Here is a 6,361-nt window from a genome sequence, read left to right on the forward strand (position 1 = left end):
TAGTGACCACTGGGAGAAAAAGGGGAGGTCATTCCTGATTCCCTCCAGTGATCATCTGATTATTTAGGGCACCTTTTTGTGTCTTATTCGTAATAAAAACAGGTCTCGCTCAACCTCTAAGTTTTAGTCCTGGACGGTTTTGTTTTGTTCCGTTATGGCTGAAAAATATCTAACTCTTAGGAATGCCCAAGTTCCGCCCTGAACACGCCACGCCCATGGCACTCCCCCTTGAGATTTGGATGCACTTCTGGCAGATTTCAGAGAAACAACAAAGCAGTGGAATCAAATGCATTTGTTGGAACAATACCCGACGTGGCCACGTTTCGCCCTCAGGCTGCGTCAGGGGTATAAACTATGAAAACAAAACACAAGTATAAAAACATATATAGCCATACATAATAACAATGTGAGTAACTGTAGATGCTCTGATGAAATTTTACATGTGATGCTTTATGATTTTAATGATGATTATAAATATTTGTCTTACAGATGATATCATGTATGTCTATACATGTTTTTTAGAATTTTTAAAGGATTGTTTTATATATGTTGAATCAATTTTGTACCCCTGACGCAACCTGAGGGCGAAACGTGGCCACGTCGGGTATTCCAATAAATGCATTTGATTCCACTGCTTTGTTGTTTTTGATATACTGTTTTGTAAGCAGTTGTGTGCCTTTTTGGTTTTTTTTGGATTTCCGAGAAAAACATCTAAAAATAGGTTTTGAAAATACTGATTTGGACGTTTTTGTGAGAAAAATGTCCAAATGCAGACATGCCACTTTTTGGACATTTTTTCTCTTTTGAAAATAAGCCTGATAGTATACTACTAGAGACTCTGGAATTTGTTACCGTTAGACCTCTGCCTTGAATCCTCACACCACGCAAGCAGTGAAAATTTGGCTTTATCATCAAGTTTTTAGTTGATTCTTTTGCATTTTTACATGGTTCTTGAGATTTTATTTCCCTGTCATTTTTGTTTATTGTAAACTGCCTTGATGCGTCAGTATATCAAGACCCTCAGAGCTTCCAAAACTGGGGGTTGGGACCCCAAGTGGGGTCACAAATTGTTTGACGTCACGACCTGGGTGGACTCTCTTATAGGCGCATCGTTATTCTGTACCTCCGAGGGGGCTAAGCGGTCACACAACTTCATTTGCCCACAATCATGGGGTCGTGACCACAAAAAGATTGATAACTACTGATCAAGTTCATATTAATAAAGAAATAAAACATCAGAACATCAGACTCACTGTGCTGGATCAAAGCATAGGTCCAACCTAGTATCCTGTTTCTGACAGTGGCCAATCCAGGTCATTCGTGCCCAGCAGGATCCAAAGAGTCGATACATTCCCTTATGCTTACTCCCAGGGATGTGGTGACTTTTCCAAGTCTACATGGGTTAATAATTCCTGATGGACCTGGGTGTCATTGTAGATAATACTCTGAAATTATCTGCTCAGTGCGCAGCGGCGGCCAAAAAAGCAAACAGGATGCAATGAATTATTAGGAAAGGGAGGATGAATAGATCTATAATACTATAATGCCTTTGTATCGATCCACACCTTGAGTATTGCGTTTAGTTCTGGGTGCTGTATCTCAAAATGATAAAGGGTATGGAACTCCAGTGGCATTCCTAGGGTGGCTGACACCCGGGGCGGATCGCCGATGTGCCCCCCCCCCGGGTGCAGCGCGATCCCCCCTCCCCAGTGAAAGGACACCCCCCACGGCAAAAGGACACACCTCCCCCCCTGGCGAAAGGACCCCCCGGGTGCATTTTTACCTGCTGGGGAGGTGCCGCGCGCCTGTCTGCTTCGCTCGTTCCATGCTCCCTCTGCCCCGGAACAGGAAGTAACCTGTTCCGGGACAGAGGGAGCACGGAACGAGCAGAGCAGACAGGCACGCGGCACCCCCCCAGCGGCGTGTACCCGGGGCGGACCGCCCCCACCGCCCCCCCCCCCCTTGGTACGCCACTGTGGAACTCCTCTCGTATGAGGAAAGGCTAAAGAGGTTAGGGCTCTTCAGCTTGGAAAAGAGATGGATGAGGAGAGATCTGGTTGAGGTCTACAAAATCCTGAGTGGTGTAGAACGAGTAGAAGTAAATCGATTTTTTACTCGTTACAAAAGTACAAAGACTAGGGGATGCTCGAGGAAGTTACATGGAAATATTTTTAAAACAAATAGGAGGAAATATTTTTTCACTCAACGAATGGTTGAGTGGAACTGTTTGCCGGAGGAGGTGATAACAGCGGTTAGTGTATCTGGGTTTAAAAAAAGGTTTGGACAAATTCCTGGAAGTAAAAGTCCAAAGTTTGCTATTGAGACAGACATGGGAAGCAACTGCTTGCCCTGGGATTTGTAGTATGGAATGTTGCTACTCTGAGATTCTGCATGGAATCTTGTCACTCTTTAGGATTCCAGAATCTTGCTATTCTTTGGGGTTCTACATGGAATGCTGCTACTCTTTGAGATTCTGCATTGAATCTTGACACTCTTTAGGATTCCAGAACCTTGCTATTCTTTGGGGTTCTACATGGAATGTTGCCACAATTTGGTTTTCTGCCAGGTACTTGTGACCTGGCTTGTCCACTCTTTGGAAAACAGGATACTGGGCTAGATGGACCTTTGGTCTGACCCAGTATGGCTACTCTTATGTTCTTTCCTCCAGGATCCTGCCTAGACACTTTTAAAAACCCAGATATATTAACTGCATTGACCATATTCTGCAGAAACAAATTCCTTAGCTTAATCGTGAATTGAATGAATAAATGCTTTCACTGATTTCTCTCAAATAGTTTCAGTGTCTCCTAGTGTCAATACTAACAGGTAGCAGATTTAAAAGGGTAAATAAAAGCTACCTATTTTCTCATTCCACCCCACTCATAACTCTACAGATTTCTATCCTATCCCCTCCCTTTCATCTCCTCTTCAACCTGAAGAGCCCTAATCTGCTTAGCTTTTCTTCATAAGGGAGCTATTTCCTTTTAATTTGGGTTGCCGTTCTGTGGAGAAGGGACAACCAGAGATACAGTACTGAAGGAATAGTTGAACCACGCCTCTATACAGAGGCCTAGTGATATTCTCCATTTTATTCTTCATTTCTTCCTGAAGAAATCCAACCATTTGCTTTTTTTCATCGCTGCCACATAATATAGCCAGACCTATCCTTTTGGGTGGGCCCACCGTTAGTAGGATGGGTTGGCCTTCCAGAACTTCCCCTTCCCCCACTTGTTTGTCCTCCTCCTACTACTACTACTTATCATTTCTATAGCACTACTAGACGTACGCAGCGCTGTACACTTGAACATGAAGAGACAGTCCCTGCTTGACAGAGCTTACAATCTAATTAGGACAGACAAACAGGACAAGTAAGGGATAAGGACAAAGAGTAGCAAGATTCCATGCAGAATCCCAAAGAGTAGCAAGATTCCGGAATCCCACAGTAGCAAGATTCCAGAATCCCAAAGACTACTACTACTACTTATAATTTCTATAGCGCTACTAGACGTACACAGCGTTGTGCACTTGAACATGAAGAGACAGTCCCTGCTCAACAGAGCTTACAATCTAATTAGGACAGATAAACAGGACAAGTAAGGGATAAGGACAAAGAGTAGCAAGACTCCATGCAGAATCCCAAAGAGTAGCAAGATTCCGTGCAGAATCCCAAAGAGTAGCAAGATTCCGGAATCTCAAAGACTATTACTACTACTACTACTTATCATTTCTATAGCGCCACTAGACGTACGCAGCGCTGTACACTTGAACATGAAGAGACAGTCCCTGCTCGACAGAGCTTACAATCTAATTAGGACAGACAAACAGGACAAGTAAGGGATAAGGACAAAGAGTAGCAAGATTCCAAGCAGAATCCCAAAGAGTAGCAAGATTCCGGAATCCCACAGTAGCAAGATTCTGTGTGGAATCCCAAACAGTATGAAGATTCCAGAATACCACAGTAGCAAGATTCCGGAATCCCACAGTAGCAAGATTCTGTGCAGAATCCCAAAGAGTAGCAAGATTCCAGAATCCCAAAGACTACTACTACGGTACTACTTATCATTTCTATAGCGCTACTAGACGTACGCAGCGCTGTACACTGGACATGAAGAGACAGTCCCTGCTCAACAGAGTTTACAATCTAATTAGGACAGACAAACAGGACAAACAAGAGATAAGGGAATATTAAAGTGAGGATGATAAAATAAGGTTTCTGAACAAGTGAATAAGGGTTAGGAGTTAAAAGCTGCATCAAAAAGGTGGGCTACAGAAGAATGTTCTTTTATTTATTTGTTGCATTTGTACCCCACATTTTCCCACCTATTTGCAGGCTTAATGTGGCTTACACAGTACGGTAAGGCGCTTGCCAAATCCGGTAGAGAACAGATGCAAGGTTATGTTGTGTTCGAATAAGGCAGATGTATTCCAAGCTCCATTAGGGTCGAAAGGAGGGAGGGTTGTATATTGTCCAGTACGGTCTTTGGTTTAGTTGTGTGGCCAGATGTGGGGATTTACATTGGATCTGTAGTGTAGGCCGTTTTGAAGAGGTTGGTTTTTAGTGATTTTCCGAAGTTCATACCATGCTGGGAAAGATTCCCCCTCCCCCACCCCCACACTAATACTATTGCTGGGGCATTGGTCCAGTGCTGGTTCAAGACAAAAACTGTTCTCTACTGAGCCACAAACTCAGGGTTCCTTGGAGATCTCCCATAGAAGCACTGACTGGACTTAGGCCTAGACTTGAGTGAGGATTCCAGAGATGTCACGGCTTTTTAGATTGGTTCATGAAAGTTCCATGTGGAATCAGGATAGCAAATAGTTAATTGATGCCAGAGCATTATGGTGGGGGGGGGGGGGGGGGGGGGCAGGGGAATAAGGAGGTAATGAGTTCTTGGTTGATGCAAGAGAGAAAGAGGGAGAAAGAGAGGCCTCTGTGAAAGGAAGGACAGCAGGGGGAAGGCCGAAGCCCTTTTGTTAACCTGAAGAATAGGCAGAGCTATGGAGACCCTGGCAGTTGCCGTGACAACCGGAGCCAGGGGACTGATGAATGGAGAGAGTCATCCGGCAGGACTGGCAGCAAGGGTTAAAATGTCACCCGCATGCCCCCTCCCATTAAAAATGGGAGCCAGCACATCTGCAAGACAAAAAGAAGAGGTGGGGTGGGGGGAGAAAAGAGAGGTGAGGGGGAAAGGCCTTTTGTGTCATGAGTTCAGCTGTGCATTGACTGTGATAGAAAGTGTGGGGAGGGGGGGAGGTGAAGGGAGGAAAAAGGCAAAGAGGGGGTAACTTTCTCCTGAAACCATGTCCTATCCTCTCACACTTTCACACTCCTGTCTTTCTCCTGCTTAGACAGTGATCCCTTTTTGCAATCCCCTCACCCCTACCTTTCCTTCAAGACTGGCATTGGAATTCTAGTCATGTTTCACTTAGGTATATTTTGATATTGTCATCTTTTGCTCATACCTGACCTGAAGAAGAAGGTTCTGCATTTTAAGCTTGTCAAAAAACGTATTAAATGAGCCCAATAAAAAAAAATATATCGTATGTTGCTTTTTGTTTTGTTTTACTTCTATTTGTTACCCTCCTCCTATCCCTGTGTCCCCTGCTCCTGTAGCCCCTGTGTGCATGTACCTGTGTGTCTGTCTTTCTCGCTCTCTGAATATATATCTATAATATAAAGGTAGTACTCACTCACAGGCTCATACTCACTGAAGTACCCGCACTGTGTAGCCAAGTGGATGTGGCACTCGGCCAGACAAGCAGAGAATTCAATAGGTCGGCTGTTGCAAGGAGCCACCTTGGGTGCCCCAGCTGCGAGTCTACGAGCCTGAAACCGAAGGGGAACGCAAATGTAAGTGTTACTCAGGTTGCCATTTTGTCCAGCAGCTGCCTTGCAACAAGTAGCCAATTCAAGTGTTTTCAGTCCCAGACCTACAACTCTCAACTAGCCTGATGCAAACACCGTTTTTCTTCATTCACCACGGACCCCCTCACGAAATGCACCGAGCGGGGCTGTGCTCTGATAATCATTGCTGGTACCGTGAAGTTTCTTGTGGAGATCTTCTGTATATGGTGTTTCACTGTTCTCTGGTTGCCCATTTTGGGATGGGGGAAAATAAAAAAAAAGGCCTTCTTATTACTAAGGCCCTTAATATACACACAGTTCTATTTTGAGCCTGCAAATAGGTGGGAAAATGTGGGATACAAATGCAATCAATAAATAAATACATTTTGGGCATAATTAGATCCTGTGGACCAGTGGCCGTGTCGATGTTTGCCAGCTGGAAAATAAGCATTTCAGTGGCTCGTGGTCGTGAATTAAACTGCCAAATTCACCTGAATTCACCACTGCGCTAACCCT

The sequence above is a fragment of the Microcaecilia unicolor genome, chromosome 14 (genome assembly GCF_901765095.1).
Source record: "Microcaecilia unicolor chromosome 14, aMicUni1.1, whole genome shotgun sequence".
In the NCBI taxonomy this organism is placed as follows: Eukaryota; Metazoa; Chordata; class Amphibia; order Gymnophiona; family Siphonopidae; genus Microcaecilia; species Microcaecilia unicolor.